Raw genomic sequence first — 18,747 nt, forward strand, 5'->3', positions numbered from 1 at the left:
CTGCGAGAGCAGAGCTAACGTAGTTCATTTGTTTTGAATTTTGCTGCTTTGATTGGTCAGGCATTTGATGACTATGCAAGTTTCCCTCCACTGATGCAAGTCACCTGACTTTGCGATAGTTACTCAAAATTCTGCTGCGTTCTCCACAAAAAACTAATCATAAAACAGCGTGGTTTGTACTTTTGAGAAATATGGCCCAAAGAAAACAATATTTTGTGGTCTTGTGTCAAAATTTTCCAGAGAATTCTAGCAAGTGTTTACACAAAATCTATTTCTCTAAAATGGACTGGAGTATTCTTGAAAAATCCTTTTAATAAACATCTATCCAGGCGGTGTCAACCGAACCCTATCGAACCGATTTTCGTTATCGAACCATCAAACTTTATTGAACGATAGCTGTTCAATTACCGAGCCTGATTGAACAGCTATCGAACTTTACGAAAATTTCTTGATAAGTTCGATTTAGTTTGATGAGTTTTCTTTGTTCGATGTATATAGTTCGATTGATGTTCGATGAGTTCGATTTAAGTTCGATGTGGTTCGATGGTTGTGTCGGATTGATTCTACTTTTCTTTACCTTTCAGAAAATTACGAGGTTGTTTAATCAAAACACAGGCACCAAATGCTTCTTTCTTTAAAGAAAGTAATAAAATTAAAAATTTTTTTTTTAACAAATTAAACGACCAAAGAGCTTGTATAAAAGCTCCAGCTTGTCCCATCTGATGGGATAGATATAGGATGGCCTGCAAGAATGGCATGTGGGCGGGCGGCCGCCAATACGCCCTCGGAATATAAATAAAAAATTGGGCGGCAAGGTATAAATCGATTTAATCGAACCAATCGAACTTCATCGATCTTAATCGAACTGATCGACCCTCGTATTCATCGAACTGCGATATCGAACTATAATCGTATATATAATCCAAATTGAACAGTCATCTTCAATAGGTGTTCGATTGGATTCGGTAATCGAACAGCAATCGTTCGATAGAGTTCGATTAAGTTCGATTAGTTCAATAATCGAACAGTTCGATTGACACTGCCTGGATCTATGTCTGAGATTTAAGAACCAGATTCCCTGTCGTCAAATATTTTGCTTACGAGATGCCATATAGGGTTCAAAAATTCTTGAAGTAACCTTGTTCCTTGGAGAAAAAAAGCAAGTGGCTGTTGAAAAAAGGTTGAGTAACCTTTCATTAAAAGAGGGGGGCTTTTTTGTTTGATTCTATCACAAAATCATTATATATTTTGAAGAAGAAGTGGCAAATGCTGAACGACATTAGCGTGTCAGATAATAATTAATCAAAAACGAATCAAATATTACCTAGAATCTTTCAATCTCATTAGAATCAAATTGTGTTTATATATCAAATCTCAAAATGTAATGTTTGTTTATATATGATATGGTTTGATATCGGTACTTCAAAAGTCAACATCACCTCTTCAGCAGGCTTCAACGTTTCAAACAAAAAGTAGCATGGATTAAGAATTCCAAACAAATTTCTTCCGATGAAATACTTTCCCTGAATGTATGTTTAGTCCCCCCTAGTAGGCATTCTAATTTCTAGGTGGACCGTTCTTTCTTGCATTCTATGCCCGCCATCTTTCTTCCTCTTCGCTTCGACAAGCCTTCGTGTAAACAATCGCACGAAATTGCCTTTCGATTTTGCCTTGGGCTTAGCCGTGGGCTTCATGAGAATCCGAATCAAAAAATAGTTCCATATATTATATATATAGTTTATCAGTCGACTCGAATCATGATACATTACTTATACTTCACTGGGTGCATTTTTCGCTGTGAAATTAAAAACGGGCGTCAGTCAGGGCGTACATGATGGAGAAAGCCCGTTTTAATAAATATTTCCCTTTTGGAAAACGGGAAATATTTAATAAAAAATAGGTTAGATTCTAAGATTGCATATTATTTTTTTTCATTTGATTTCTATACCAGAAAGAAAAGTTACAATGTTTAACAAAATTATCTGGCCGCATATAAGACAGTTGAGTCTTAAGCTTCTTGGTAGCAGCATTTTGTTGCTCGTTAATCTGACTGTTCAGATTTTTAAACGCTGGATACTTCGCCAGACAATAACCGAAGGAACATGCTAAAAATGAAAAAAAGTAAGATGAAATTAAATTGTAAAAGTGCTTTTATCAACGTGGTTATACCCCTTCTCCCTATTTGGGAACCATATTTTTGATTGAGCATAGAGACTAAGCATATTTTGTGAGATTGCTAGATGTCATAGATGATAAAAATGTTCATGAACCCTTCTTAGAGATTAATAAACTGGGGGGTCCTAATAAGGTCCGGGGGGTCGAAAAATTAACAAGCGAGGGGGGGGCGTTTATTTGGAACCTAAGAGTACATCTTTCTCAATTCTAATCTAATGCGATATCAATTTCACTTCAGGATATTCTTTGTTGAGAAGTGCGTATCCAAAAAAGATCACGCCGGTTATGTTAAAGATCATAGTATACCTCGGTGGTTTTTCCAATGAAATCTGTCAATCAAGAAAAGCGTATCTTTGAAAAATTCAGGATCTCTGTTTAAACAATATGCATGGAGGGCACAGCAATTATCGTAAACAACCATCTTTGGAGCTTAAAAAAAATATATATTTGGTTACTTAAAGGGTTATCTCCCAACCTTTTTAGGTACTGGTAAAGAAAGATGACGCGATCAAGTTTCCCAGAGGTTTTAGACATTTTTTTGTCTTGTCTTTGCGTTGATTTGCAAACAGATGATTCTGTTTATAAAATGACATAAAAGAAATTTTAAATTTCCTTTGTTTGTTCTTTATTGTCAAGGGTATTTTTATCTAAAAAGAACTTACCGATGGGAAATCTGGTTTTAAAAATGGTAAACGGTGTGTCTGGAGATTCCTCCTTGTGCATGACTTGGTAGCCATAACATATACCTGAATAAAGCCAAAGATTGAATTGAACTTTAACAACATTCCTTTAAAAAAGAAAAGAAAATAACAGTTTTACTTGGTGTATCGATATAAGAGTGTGTAGTTAACCGAACATACCATGTTGGCAATACAGGGTAAATATTGCAGACGTCAAATTTGGATGGCAACTGTAATTTTTCCTGCATTCCTTCTTTTTCTTCTTTGACTGTTTATCCTGTTGATAGACTCCGCGTTTACGCAAGATTGGTAAGTTTGGAAAGCTAAACGAAACGAACGAAGCATAAGAACGAAAGCATAGGCAAGTGTTCCTTAATCCATTACTGTAAAAAGAATTATAGAATAATTACAGGTTATAACATTTTCTCATAAGTGCGACATTATTAAAGTCAGTCCACTATCATCTGGATAATCGTATAAGTGAGAACCTTTTATATCCACTGTCAAAAGCAATGCAAGAGAAGTGCTTATAAAAACCTATTATCCAGATGATAGTAGAGTAACTATACCTTCCAATATGATTTATTAAATTATCACATTTTTCAGTAACTACAGGTTCAGTATCTGGGAATGGTACGTGTGCTAAAGTAATCAGACTGTCAACCAGTTCCTTCCATTCATCAGGTAGACAAGGTCCATTGAACTCTTTCAACAGATTGAAGAAAAGTGGACAGTGTTGTTGAAGTTTTCTCATTTTGGTGACTGACGACTTGATCGACGGGTCGAATAAATCAGCCATCAAATAGGCAACCTCTTCACTCGGAAAAATGTAGCTGCAAACTGGACTCGACGAATAAAGACCATATACACGACTTATTGGTGTCGATTCCCAGGATATTTCAAAGGACTAAAATGCAACTAATTAAAATATAAATAAACTATAACGAGTTGTTAAAAGGAGGAAAGAACGCTCCTGACCTGGACGCTATCATAATGGTCGCTACCGTAATAATCCAAACCATTGTTGATTACATGTTCATTAACATCAACACTTTCGTCGTTAGTTGCTTCCCATGCCTAAGATTAAATGCAATGTATGAGTATAATTTAGCCAATCATAGAAAAATTTATAAGCTTTATCATTAAAGGAGCAATAAGGTCTGGAAATCATCACTAAACTGATACATAATGAAATATGGAAGAGCTCATTAAGACGAATCCAAAAATATATGGTTTACTCTTTTCTATACCAAATTACAGCTGTTAATCCTACATGAGTAGGAAACGTTAGTTCCTAGCGGGGGGAGGGACTATATTTTATGTTTAAGTAATGTTTTGTAATATATGTTCGTAGTGTACACGTGTCTTTGTTTCAATAAAGAAAAAAAATGAGTAGGAAACAAGCAAAAAGGTTGTCTTACCTCACTGTTGATGCTTTCGATATTTACACTTGGTCTGCTCTCACTGCGGACGAATGAAGCATCGGGACGATTCTAAATAAAGCATACTTTTGTCTTTTGTCTAGATTGTGTATTTTTTGAAATGATATTGTTCATGATTATAGATTGTGATTACATTGCTCTTGTATTACAGAACAAAACTTACATTGTTTCTTTTATATATTCTGCAAAATTCTTGTTTGTTCGTCTGTGCGATCCGTCTCTTTCGAAATGTGACAGTTTCAGGTGATTGTTTCGTTTTATTTAAAAGCAAAAAAGAAAGATTCTTTACGAATATGAATCACATTTCCCTTAAAGCTACTAAACAAAATTCTTGTATTGTGTCTAGCTTCTGTTGAGTGAGCTCTTTATTCTCGATCATTAATTTGTCTTTGCAAACATAATATTTCTCCAATTAAAATTCTAACGATCGAAGTTTTCTTGTTACTTTTGAAATCTTCTTTTGTAAAAACGGATGTATGTATATGAATAAAACCCACAAATAATTAAAAAATATCTACTATCAATAAACCTTTCTTTTGAACTGTCACCAGATACATTATTGTTGGTGTTGTTACTTGCTGGTGTTTCCATACTAGAAAATATGTATAATACATTGTAGATAAAAGCTGCTTAGTGACACAAGGGTCAAACAATTTAATCCTTATTCATCAAAAAAGATAGTACAAGGAAAATAGTTTGTTATGATGGAAGGTTGGCTACCTTAAAAAATTCCCGAATACAATATTCAAAAACAGGATGTAAAAGAGAACATACTTGGCACATTTTTTCTTGTTTGATTCAACAATTTTACTGCTGGCAGAACTTTTGGGGCTGATGATAAAGAAGTAAAAATGAATTTTATCAAAATATGGTGGTGTTCAAAAGCAAAGCATATATATATTATATTTAATTAAACAAAATTACAACAAACAACAAACAAAGTTACCTTAATTTTTCATTTCTCTTTTTCCAATCATCAATATCCTTTAAGGTCTTTTCACTCAGAGCCCTTGAATCTTCCTTACTAAGTGACTCGAGCATCCAATCACAGCCACGAAATAGGTCTGACAAGCTACCTGTTTTCTTCTTTTTCTTTCTGTAACTCATTTTTACTTAACAACTTATTTAAAAGATTATATGAACATTTAAATAAAAAGAGTCATTGACCTAGCCTAGATATCTTCTATGAAAGTACCCAGGTCATGAACGTAATAGTACTAATATATTTTGGTTTGGACAGAATAATAATAATAATAAAGATAGATTTGTTTGATTTTTTGATTTTTTCTTTAGTATTTTTCAATATCGTTATCACGGAATATATATTTTACACGGAATCGTAGTGAAATTTTCTTGATACTATCATCCGAATATCCATGGATTCTTACGTCCCCGCCAGAGTGTTTTTGGATATAAACAAGGACTCGGGTAGAGTGCATAGAGACCTTTTGATATGAAATGATGAACACAGCTTAAATCCTCTTCATTGACATAGAAAGTTCGATCCTCTGCTTGGGCGAAATCAAGATAAAGTTTTATTTGCGTATTATGATAAAGGTTATAAGCATCATCATAATCAATTAATTGCAAGACTTCATGCAGAACGACTAACCCGTGATTAGAATCCGCATCTAAACGCTCATCGAAAGCATCAAAAAAGTGTTCAAAATCCTCAAAAAACCGACTCTCGATGCCACTATGGTTAAGCTCTTCGCTAGAGGGATATTGTTCCATTTTGTTAATACTTTTTGCTTTTTGTTAATTTTCGCTAAAAAAATATAGAAAAATAGTGAAGAATAATAAGTCAACCTTCAACGAAAGATGTATAAGAAATTAATTTAATTATGAGCATCGTTTTTCTTTTCTTAAATGATATAAATTAGATGAATCAGAAAAATGAGTCTGTGTTACAATCGATAGTATAATTATTTATAAATGAATTATTTTTTGAATATCCAAATTTAGAGTTAATGTATGTCAAAAGTCTGAATACTTCCGACATAAAAAGGTAAATACTGTCGAGGCCGTACCTGTCCTTAGTGATAAAAGCTATTTTCAAAGTTCATAAAAATGTTTTTGAATAATGGTTCGAAATATCTCTGAAAACACTGAAAAGTTTTATACGTAGTCATGACCGAAAAGTCTAGTTCTATAGTTAAACAAAAGGTGTAAGGGAGTCCGAGCCTCTATCTGAACTTACTTGAGTTTCAGAACATAAAGAGTCATCCGGATCAGAGGGCAGAGTGCATACAAGTGAATTAACACGAATGAAATTCCCTGAGATAAGTTTTCTCTTACAATCACCATACTAGAATAAAAGTAAAAACTTACATTTTTGCAATGCTTGCTTGTAATTTGCAAGCGAAAACCTAACTAAAAATCCTAACAAAATAATCCCTATTTATACAAAACCCTATTCCTAAAAATAAAGATAAATGAGTTAGTTACATAACAAAAATAGGTGTGTTAATGAGGTTAGAACCTAAATTGAGAAATAAACAAAGTCATAAGGAAGAGCCTAACCGGAAAGTGATTAAATAAGAAATTTTTAGGTCTTAATCGAAGTTTTAGAGAATATACAAAAGAAATAATGATCTAGTAAGTGCTATCTACATAAAAATACTTGATATTGACTTCGAGTCTAGGAAAATTCGGAAATCGCGTAGAATCTCGTCAAAGTGAATTTAATTTCCTGTTGTGGAGGAGGAAAAGCTAAAATATTGTTGATGAGGTCAAAACCTAACCTAATACGACACCTTGGGTCTTAGAAGAAGTGGTGACCTCACCACTCAGAACTTCAGCTGTTCCTCGATGTACTTTACTCTGTCTTGCCCATTCCACACAGGTGCTATCTTGCCCGTATGGCGGTGGTATAGCATCTGTAGGCAGCTCACATGCCAGAGGAATGTGGCCTCGTTCACCTTCTCGTACCATCTCTTCGGTCTGTTTCCCTCCATCCTTGTCGTCTTCTGAAGTTGTTTCCTCTTAAGTCGTCTTGCTCTGTTTCTTCTTCTGCGACGTTGATTTCTAATTTGTTCTCTCAAGTCGACTACTGGTTTTGGTTCTGCTAGCGATGATAGTAGTGATGGTGGTGGTGGTGGTGGCGACTGTGGTAGTGGTGGTGGTAGTGAAGATGAAGTTGGTTGTGATGGCGTTAACTTTGTCCATTGAACTATCCTTACGTCCACTTCCTCAATTGACATTCTCTCATCATATGTCCTCGTCGGTTGCAATAGTAACATACCATCGGTGGTCTTTCACTGTTCCTATTGTTTTCACTAGGCCTAATGGCTTCCACTGCTGCGAGGATGCTGTTCATCGCGGCTGTATCGTCTCTTGCGTGTGTGGCATCACTGTATGTTCTTGGCTGTTTCATTTGGATATAGTTCCTATATGGGATGTCCAAACCTGCAATCATTATATCCAGTTTCGTTTGGTCGGCGACCTGTAAATTTTGTGAGAGCCTCTCTACTCTCTCCAGGTACCTCGTTATGGTATCCCCGTTTTGTTTGATCCCGTGGAGTTCCTGTCTTTTCCTGTACTTCAGTTCAGGAGCATCAAACTCTTTACGAAGGGATTTTGTTAGCTCTTTGTAATTTTCCTTCACTGTGGACGGTAGAGTAAAATAAAAGGTGTACGCCCTTTTCTTTAGAAGTAAAGGAGCGACCCTTGCTTTTTGTTTGTCGTCTAATTGATAAAATGACAACGATATATCAAGTTTGGTAATGAATTCGACTACATCATCACTCGGATTCTCTCCAAATTTGGGGAGTGATGAGATGTCTACCTTGTTTGCCAACAAGGCAGCAACAGAAACCTTATCTAGGACTGAATCCATTCTCTTCGGTTCCTCAACTTGGGCTTTTTTATCTTCTTTCCCTTTTGATTCAAACCGTGTTCTACGGAATAGTGGGGTAGAATAATCAACTGGATGAGGCGTTTTAGAAAAAAACAGTCCTCCCACGTCAGTGACTGGGTCTGAGGATTCTAATAAGATCCTTTCTTCAAGGTTGTCTCGGGTTTTGGAAATCTTATGTACAAACTGACCAAGGATGCAGTCAGATTTCTGGAGAGTTTCTAGGAGTTTTTCAATTTCTCCTCTCAACTCTATGGAATGTAAGTAGTCTCCTGACGAGAGCTCCTCTTCTACTTCTTTTAATCCAATATATATCCTTTTGGGCTCGTCAGATATTGCTTTTCCTTGTTTAATTCTCCTTCTTTTAAGGGACTCTATTGCTTGGAGCGTGGGGATTTCGTCTTTTATTGTTATCTTGTTGAGCTTCCGGGGTTTTAGAATAGATTATAAGATCATCTATGTAAAGTAGAAGGAATACCCATAGCTCAAGTGCAAAGACTTGTTCGGCAAGTCTCTCAAAACTGGCAGCGCTATTACAAAGACCCATGGGCAACCTCACATACTCGAACAGCCCTTTGTGTGTCACAAAAGCCGTTTTTGGTATGCTTCATAGGTATGCTTCATAGGTATCTGGTGGTATCCCATCAAAAGATCTATTGTAGAGAAGAATTCCTCGGGAATTTTTTGATGATATCTTTCACGAAAAAATTGCCAGAGACGCAGAAATGTTGCACAAACCTCTGCCTGGTGTGATCAAAATTAAAGATTTAGACAAATCAAGGACACATTCGGAGAAAAGGCTGTCTTGGTGTTGTTGGGAGACAGTTCCATCTGATTCTAAACTTGGGACAGCTTGGATGCCTTCTTGAGCTCGGCGTTGAACTGCTTGAAGTTGAGCTGCAAAGGAAGTTGGAGGAATCATTGGCATTATATTTGTTTTCGACACGACCGGTTGTGATGAGCGGAGATTGGATTCTTCTGTTAAGTGTGGTCGGTTATTTATTTCACGATACTCTTCGGTTAATGGATCCAATCCTTGTCCTAAGTGTGTCTGGATCGCGCTCAACGCGTTCCTTTGAGCCACTTCCAGTTTCTCGTAACTTGACATTAGTGTGTGATATCCGTGAATCTTAAATAACTAAAACCGTTTAATTTATCTGCTATAGCGTTTCTCTTTTATTGTCTGCATGCCTCACAGTTGTTTATGAAGTTAGTTACAGCTTTTGGAAGTCCCTTCCAATAATAACGCTCGCACATTTTATTTATGGTACTGTTAATACCAAAGTGTGCCATGTGGTTAGGACAGTGGTATTTTCCTATTAAGACGTGGTGTTTATGTCTCATGTCGAGGCCGTACCTGTCCTTAGTGATAAAAGCTATTTTCAAAGTTCATAAAAATGTTTTTGAATAATGGTTCGAAATATCTCTGAAAACACTGAAAAGTTTTATACGTAGTCATGACCGAAAAGTCTAGTTCTATAGTTAAACAAAAGGTGTAAGGGAGTCCGAGCCTCTATCTGAACTTACTTGAGTTTCAGAACAGAAAGAGTCATCCGGATCAGAGGGCAGAGTGCATACAAGTGAATTAACACGAATGAAATTCCCTGAGATAAGTTTTCTCTTACAATCACCATACTAGAATAAAAGTAAAAACTTACATTTTTGCAATGCTTGCTTGTAATTCGCAAGCGAAAACCTAACTAAAAATCCTAACAAAATAATCCCTATTTATACAAAACCCTATTCCTAAAAATAAAGATAAATGAGTTAGTTACATAACAAAAATAGGTGTGTTAATGAGGTTAGAACCTAAATTGAGAAATAAACAAAGTCATAAGGAAGAGCCTAACCGGAAAGTGATTAAATAAGAAATTTTTAGGTCTTAATCGAAGTTTTAGAGAATATACAAAAGAAATAATGATCTAGTAAGTGCTATCTACATAAAAATACTTGATATTGACTGCGAGTCTAGGAAAATTCGGAAATCGCGTAGAATCTCGTCAAAGTGAATTTAATTTCCTGTTGTGGAGGAGGAAAAGCTAAAATATTGTTGATGAGGTCAAAACCTAACCTAATACGACAATACCTACGGTTGTTCCATCAATGCTTTTCAAAAAGCATACTTGTTGATGTTTCATCATGGTGATACCGATTCGATCTGAATTCGAAATTCTCACAAAAGTAAAGTCGTTCCTCTTCTCAGGTAGCAATTCCATTTTAGCCGTCTGGATCTCTTCTTTAAACTCGGCAACTAGCTCGAACATTGATGCGATTTGCGTTGCAGATACATATCTTATAAGCCGTACCATTTCTTCAATACCAACATCTCTCATTAATCGGAGGATACCCAAGAACAAAGTCTTGATTTCGTTTTCTCCCTTGATTCCATACTTTCGGAAAGGATCTGGACAATTTTGAGCGAAAGAGCGAATGATGAGCGTATCGTTTGGATCAATATCACGAGCATAAACAAGCTTGTTTGAACTCAAACAGAAAGAATCTTGCTTTGCATCCATCATTTTATGTTTTTCAGCTGTTAAGTTAACTATCTTATCAAAATCTTCAACACGAATTTGTTGTGAATAAGCTAGCTGATTTTTCAGTTGTTTTATATAGCAAATTTAGATAATTATTTAGTGGATAGGAACAACATCCCTCAATCAAGAGAAGGGCGTAGGTTTTATTGTTGTGCAGAATGTAATTGGTCTAATGTTCTACGTGCATTTCTCAATTATCTATTGTTTTGCAGAAAGTAATTGCTCTATTGTTCTATGTAGAAGGTAATTGCCTGCAGAATGTAATTGATCTCTATTGTCCTTTACCTGCAAAATGTAATTGATCTCTATTGTTCTTTACGCATTTCTTAATTGCTTGCAGAATGTAATTGCTTCCTATTGTTCCCATACAGAATATAATTACCCTCTATTGTTCTTCAATCCTCATTATTCTACTACTGTTACGAATAGACAGTGGTAGGGAGTTTTATTTAATCATTGGAATACAACAGCATTTATCAGATCGTAGAGGAAATAAAACCATATCATGTTATCAACAAACTCAATCAAAAAGGGTACATATTTAAAATATTTGACCTTATACTTTACTGTTAGAATTTAAGTCGTGATCCTGCGTATCTCTTATTTTGAACATACGAGATGTCCCATTTAGGCTCAAATGTTTGGCAGAGTCACCTGTACTTAAATAATCTCTTAAAAGACTTATACACTTGAAGAGTTTAAGTTTTGAGGGTTTTACTCAATTGTAATTATAGGGGTTTTGATATAAATTATGTTTCTTTTATCATGGGGCATAGTCTATTAAGTCTTTAGCTTTCTACCCGGAAAAAAATTTCAGTGTAATAATATCATCTTTCTTTTATAGAACCTTCCAATCGAACGCTTTTGGCCCGAGATAAACAGCCGTGTGAACTATCCATTGAAAGATGCCCTTATTGAAATGGAAAATCAGAATCTTTTTTATATGGGCTTGGATTATCACAAGTTTTGTATTTCATTTATCACATGCAAAATTGCTGCGTATGGATTAGAAATTGTTTATTACAGTGTGTGAAAGTTTGAAAACTTTGGAAGAATCCACTCCTGAAGCATTATTTGGGCTTTATGATGACCTCGACATTTTTTCATTGTACATGTTCTTTTTATAAGCATACAAAAATCCGAAAACAGGTTCAGAGATCGAAAGGTTAAAAGGCTTAAAAATGCTTTAATTTTTCCCCATATCTGAGCCTAGATATGCTTATAAGTGCAATGCTCATAAAAAACATGTAATGCAGTTTCTAGAAAAAGACCTTTCCTGTGACTTTGTAGGAAAATCGCCCATCGTTGATTACTCGTGTCTCCCGAATAGACTGAGGGGTCCGAATAAGCAGGGGGTAGGAAAAATTTCTAAATTCTAATAAGCAGGGGGGATGGAATAAGAGGGGGGTTTTGAAGACAGAATTTATTTTAACTGATATTGATTTCAACAACAAGAAACAAGAAACTTTAACAAATGAACACGTAAAATAAGAACCAATTCTAACAAAAAGGAAAATTTTAAGGTCTATCTACACTGTAATGAAATATTGAATTATTCGAATTTAAGTAACGGGGGGATCCTCATGAGAGCGGGGATGGATTTTTTTTTCTCAGCAATTAGGACGTCTATTTGGGAGACGAGGGTATGTGATTAAGTCTTAAACCAATCTCAAAAGTAATACTTGGTAACGCGATGAAAAACTGGGCAAATCGATTTTTATCTTTTGATATTAACAAAGGAAAAAGCTAACAAAAAGTTAAAACAATAAGCTTCGAGACCAGAGTTTTTTATACGGACTTAGACTGGCACGCCAGTCGGGCTGGAACGGTATCACGCGGGAAAAGTGAGCGTAGGAGTTAGGTAAGCGTAGGAAGAAATTTTGTCGGCGGCGAGGGCTGAAAGCCCGACTGGAGCGAAACCCCAGGAAGGAAAAAACGGCTAAGCTGAAGGCCCAATCTTACAACGCCAGTTTTCGGCGTTGTAGAAATGAATGAACTTTGAGAAATTCGTGAAATGAGAAATGAAAACTTCCGTCAAAGTCGCAGATCGTGTTGTTTTGATTTTTGAGGAGGGAGTGATTGGAAAAAATAATGGCTGACTTCTAGTGGAAATTTTTATTTTAAAAGATTTTGTTTTGTTTCTTGTTTCTTACACAGGAAAAAATTAATAGATCACAAGCTTTGTGAAATGTCGTTTCCAGATTTGGGAATAGGTGGGTTTCCCAAACTAATCACAAGGTTGGGATCCTGCAACTCTTCACAAGGTTGTCAAATGCAATTTCACAAACTTTAAATCTGGATGCGGATATTCGGATACCCTGGTTGGGAATTTCAATTTCTGGAGCTTGTGAGTCACAGTTTCACAATCCAAAAATGACAAAAACCTAACCGATTTATTTTTATCCAGACCTTTTGTTAGCCTAGATTGACGCTGGGAACCAGCAAAAACGGGTCCAGATGTTACGTTTACCAAACTTTGTGAAACATCATTTCCCAATAAAATATTACGTTTTCCCCCATATTTGGAATTGTGTTTGAATTAGGGTTTGGTCGAAAATGGATCTAGATTTAACTTTTCCCAAACTTTGTATAAAAGCACTTCCCAATGTAGAACTTAGCTTATCCAAACTTGTCCTGAAACTGTTTGAATTAAGGAATGGTCGAAAATGGATCTAGATATTACTTTTCCCAAACTTTGTATAAAAGCACTCCCCAATGTAGAACTTAGCTTATCCAAACTTGTCCTTAAACTGTTTGAATTAAGGAATGGTCGAAAATGGATCTGGATTTAACTTTTCCCAAACTTTGTAAAAAAGCACTTCCCAATGCAGAACTTAGCTTATCCAAACTTGCCCTGAAACTGTTTAAATTAGGGAATGGTCGAAAATGGTTCTAGATTTTACTCTTCCCAAACTTTGTAAAAAAGCGCTTCAATGTAGAACTTAGCTCGTCCAAAATTGTCCTTAAACTGGCTAAATTAGGAAATGGTCGAAAGTGGATCTGGGTTCTACTTTAAAGCACGTTTGAAATGCAATGTGAATATAGGTTTCTTGCTTGTTTCTATAATATCTAAAATACAATTATATTGAAGAACGATTTTATTAAAATAAAGTAACAAATACAGTCTTGAGCAATTTTAATAGATGTCCAGAAAATATATCCCAACCATTTACGTGTTTTACGTGTTTACATAGATTTAAAATTTCTAACGACATCCACAGAGAACCTTTAGGAAAAGATGAATCCATGAATAGCTCCTGTAGTTCAGTATCGTTCAGCAACTGACATAACTTCCATTCTCCATTGATTTTTGCAATTTTCAAGCACAGCTTTCTCTGTAAGTCGGTGGTTTACTACGTCATCTCAGTCATCTTGTCGATTTTTACATTGTCTTCAGTCAATAACATTAGCTAGTAATTTGATAATTAGCTAGTAATTTGTATAATTCTCATCAAGGAACTGAAAATATCGATACAAGTCTTTCTTTGTTTCCATAATAGTAATTTGCTGAATTTTTACGGTAATATTATCTAATCTAAAGAGCAAAATAAAAATTAATGGTAAAAATGAAACTTATTTAAAATTTATTCTATCAAAAAAACTCCACTCCATGCTGTTACCCCGCTCAACTAAAAATACATAAGACAACAGACTAACAAAAATATTGTATGGAAAAAAAATATCAACGAATAATGAACAGAATTTGAAAATCTAGCAATGAAAGCTGATTGGACAGATTCATTTTGAATCTTAAAAGCTGATTGGAGTAGATTTTCATTACGTAATCGAAAATTTCTCTCTTTATATATTTTTCCTATAAAAATCTTATGAAATGAAATTTTGCTATCAAATTTGGTATGGAAAAAATTATTTTTTAATTTTAAAATCCATAAAATTGAAATCAAAGTAATAAAACTTACCGATAAAGAAGTTTATATTTCTTGTGATGTTTAATTTGTCTTTCCATTGTTTCCTTTGCAATAGAAATGTGTAAATCACACACAAGTATTTTTCACACCTCTACACCTTTCCCACACATATAAGTATTGAAGAGAACAATTTCATTTCTTTCGCGTTGATTTTGTCCGTTATTCCATGTTTGCAAATTTCCTTATATGGAAGACTTTTTCATAGTTTTACAGTTGTATTTTTGATAGCGCGAAAATTCGTTTTCTTTCAAAACTTAAAAAATATCGGAATCAAGCAAGAAATAAAGTGCAAGATACTGCTGGCTATCAAAAAGCAACACTTCAACTCAACAAAGTAAGTCAACTTGTAATTTATCAAACAAATCCAAGTATTTATATTGTTTTGTAGCTGAAAATAGTATAGGTTGGTGGGCTAGTCTGTCACTTATACGACTTATACACAACAATTGACATATGCAGCCGGCGGAGAGATTTTTTAGAAATATGTGTTCTTATCTTCTAGGAGACCACATGTTATGAACTTCGATTTTCTTATACAAATAAATGATGTGTTCTGATTTCTAGAAAACCTTTATCGCACTATTTGTCTCCCTAAACTTTTTGATATACTTGTAAGATATTTGATTTTTTCCACGAAAAATGTGTTCTGAAACTTTCTAGGGTTACCAGGCAACAATATCACATAAATTTTATCTATATTATACCCCCTGTCTACTTAAAAGATGTGTTCGGAAGCTTTCTAGGGTTACCAAGACAACAAGAACACGTTTGATGACCTTGGTTATACCCCAGTCTCGTCAGAACACACCATTATTTCTATCTGATTAATTTTCGAAGATCTTATCAGAACAGATCAAAATATCTAGCTGAAACATACTCTCAGAACACAACGGAAAAAAAGGTCGCCTCGCCGGCTGATTTCAAACTGAGTGTCTTTTTTCGTATTTATGTATTATTCTAGTATACTACTACAGTCGACCAGGTCGACTCTCCATAACTCGAATGTCTCCTGATGTCTCACAATGTATCACTCGAACAGTTTTTCTCGTTCCTTTGAGAAAATCTTAGGCTGTTTTTCTTCTCTAAAACTCGAACACCCCATAACTCGAACGACTACGTAGTCGTAGTATACTGGACTCTGCTTGAGCCACAAAGACTGGACTGTTGTACCAAAACTCATTACTTTTTCTACTTTTCACAGCTTGTACCTAGTTTGGAAGGTGGCGAATCCTATGTTATGGAAGTAACAATCCAGTTGTCGTCTTCATCGGTTCAATTTCAGTAACGAACGTTAAACTGGTCGATCAAGCTCTCCAGGAAAATTATTTGGAATATTTGGATTTTCGCAGTGTATCAATGGACAATAGATCAAAACCGTACTGCCGACTAAGCTAATGACGTCCTTTGAATTTCACCATGGAGTTTTGTAAATACGTCAATTTTCATCGGTGAAGTCTCGTTTTATCTTTATTTTTTGGGATTTCTTTAATAGGGTGTGTTTGGTTTTAGCAGTTTCTTTTTGTATGATAAAATTTTAGATAGTCGTAATATCCCTCTTTATCGTAGAAATTCTGGTGGAATTCCAATGATCGATATTGAGTCGTTTGAACTGTGACTTTAGTCCACCTTATTCATTTGTTCTTTTGATTATGGATATTACGATTATCACTTCAAGTCAATGTACTTATGACAATTTATGAGGAATTTTTCGAAAGGGCTTTATGCTACTTTTGGTCAGCATTTTTTAAACCGAGTTTAATTAAGTTAGGATTCTGGTTAGCCAAGTATACTTGAAAACTAACAGGTAAACGCTTGAACGCGACGAAAAACAAGTCACGTGCGAGGTGGAGGTTGACCGTGTTTTTTCCTTCACAGCAAGTCATTTAAGCAAGTTTTCAACTTCACTTGCCCTCGGTCGGTTAAGCACTCACGGTCAGTCTTCACGTAGCAGGTTGAAATCCAGCTGGGCTACGTGTTCGTCGATGGCTGTCTTTACGGTTCCCGAAGGAATACCTCCCGCCAGATCTTAACGCTGTTCATTACTTTTAAGAGTATACTCTTTTGAGTAATGACGTAATGTTTCGGTATCAAAAATACACATTATTTCAATACAGTTTTACTGTATTTTATATATCAAAAACATACTATTTCAAAGTCTGACCCTAAACCAAAGCTGCACTTAAACCAAACCATTTCACACATCCAGGTTGCTTGATTTTATTAATGTAACATTAGAATAATTATCTTTGCCTTACATGCTGAGAACAAAACTAATGATAATTTTATGGATGTTTTTTGAAAGTAATTACTCTTTTTTTTATGTTTTTAGAATTTTGCACGAGTTCAAACTCTAGTAATTGCATTTACTAAGTTATTTCTTCATTTTTATCATTTTTCGTCATTGTACATATGTATATTTTTTTCATTGTAAAAGTTAGATATAATATTAGATCATAAAACATTCGGGATTCACAAAATCCCAAATTAGGCTATAGGAGAGATACAGAAATGAATTTTTCCGAATCGGGTGTCTAATTAGTGAATCCATGTTATTTTGCATCGTTATTTTCAATATCCCAATCTATGGTAACCACATAACTTAACCTTGTGAAATGGAATTTAACAAGCTTATTTTTGAAACTTGTGAAAACAATTTTTACATTGCAAAGACTAAATTCACAAATTTGTCATAGCAAAGAATAAAACATTCCCAGGATTCCCAAATCAGACCAAAGAAAATGTCTTTGGGGTCGGAAATTGACTTTTCCAAACTTGGTATCAGAATAGTTAGTTCCTATGCTATTTTATATTGTGATTGTCAATATCCCAAAGATATTATGGTATATACAATTAACAAACTTGTGAAATGGGTTTTTACAACCTATTTTTCTTAAGCTTGTGAAAATAAATCTTTTTAACTAAAAAATACCCAGGATTTGAGAAATCCCAAATCAGACTAAAGAAAATGTCTTTTAGGTCGGAAATTGATATTCCCAAACTTGGTATCAGAACAGTTAGTTCCTATGCTATTTTACCTTGTGATTGTCAATATCCCAAGTTATGACGTATACAATTAACAAACTTGTTAAATGGAACTTTACAACCTATCTTTTTAAATATTGTGAAAATCAAATTCACGATGACCTTGTGAAAAGAAAACTTCAATGTGAAATAAGAAAACCCAATGTTCACAACATCCCAAACTTTATTTCACAAACTAAATTTTGAAAATCCGATTTTTAAGGGCCGGAAACGACGTTTCACAAACTTGTGATCTGCTAATTTTTTCCTGTGTTATTGATGAGTCTCTTCTTTGTGTATATGTGGCTTTTCTTCATGGTTCTCTGCATGCAAAATTCTTTGGCTCATTTTTGATTGTTTTTTGTTTTGATTTGAGAGGCAAGAGAAGATGGAAAATCTTGTAACATCAGTTATCAGAACTTGTTGACTTGTTATCTTTTCCTATTCATAACTCATTCAATTTTAGGAATGGAGTATTCAGATTGCAAACACTATGGACTGTGAGTTTTTTTTTCATTTCAGCTTTCTTTTTCCTAGGTTTGCAGGTAGTAATCAAAGGGATAACCCAGGTACAGTAGCTAACAATTATTTACTGACATTCAAACACATAAGACGTTTTAATTTTCCAGGACTCACAAGTCAAAGGTTCTTTATCAAAAATATATGGTTGTTGGACTACCAGAGACTACTACACGACACTGACACAATGTCGTTTGTATTGGAAGTGCTACAAACTTTTGTGAATATCTACCTGGTTATCCCTTTGTTTTGAGTTTAATACGTACTGTATCTATCCCTATGATAAAATTACACAGTTTTGAGTAGAAATAAAGTTATGGTAAAGCGGCACTGACAAATTTCTCCAAAAAATATTTTCTTTTAAATTATGAAATATTAAAAGTCTTCTTACATCTAAAAATGATTAAATTTTTTCGCCATGCTTATGTTTTACTCAATTCTAGTATTTTTTCCAAAACTTATATTAGTCCAGGGTCTGGAGCTCAACTATTTTTTGCCTTTGATAATCTGATGGTGGAAAAAATAGAGAGTCCAGTGGAACCCACAAATTATGTAACTGAAACTATTAACTGTCACACCAAATTTGAA

At 34.7% G+C, this 18,747-nt stretch overlaps 4 long non-coding RNA genes across 4 annotated transcripts in view; 2 read left to right on the forward strand and 2 right to left on the reverse strand.

Annotated features, from left to right (window-relative positions):
- LOC136813092 (uncharacterized) overlaps window positions 1–18,747 on the forward strand; it is a 196,719-nt gene that overhangs the window by 64,587 nt on the left and 113,385 nt on the right. The window lies entirely within an intron of this gene.
- Window positions 1,993–2,916, reverse strand: LOC136813088 (uncharacterized). Its single transcript, XR_010847435.1, has 3 exons — window positions 2,838–2,916; window positions 2,482–2,604; window positions 1,993–2,105 (listed from the first exon to the last, which is right to left on the reverse strand). It is a non-coding gene; the product is annotated as an uncharacterized lncRNA (long non-coding RNA).
- On the reverse strand, window positions 3,845–4,529 carry LOC136813089 (uncharacterized). The gene is made up of 3 exons (XR_010847436.1): window positions 4,461–4,529; window positions 4,277–4,348; window positions 3,845–3,932 (listed from the first exon to the last, which is right to left on the reverse strand). It is a non-coding gene; the product is annotated as an uncharacterized lncRNA (long non-coding RNA).
- LOC136813090 (uncharacterized) lies at window positions 14,851–17,154 on the forward strand. Its single transcript, XR_010847437.1, has 2 exons — window positions 14,851–14,953; window positions 15,821–17,154. It is a non-coding gene; the product is annotated as an uncharacterized lncRNA (long non-coding RNA).

The sequence above is a fragment of the Clytia hemisphaerica genome, unplaced genomic scaffold, assembly GCF_902728285.1.
Source record: "Clytia hemisphaerica strain Z4C2 unplaced genomic scaffold, Clytia hemisphaerica genome assembly, whole genome shotgun sequence".
NCBI lineage: Eukaryota > Metazoa > Cnidaria > Hydrozoa > Leptothecata > Clytiidae > Clytia > Clytia hemisphaerica.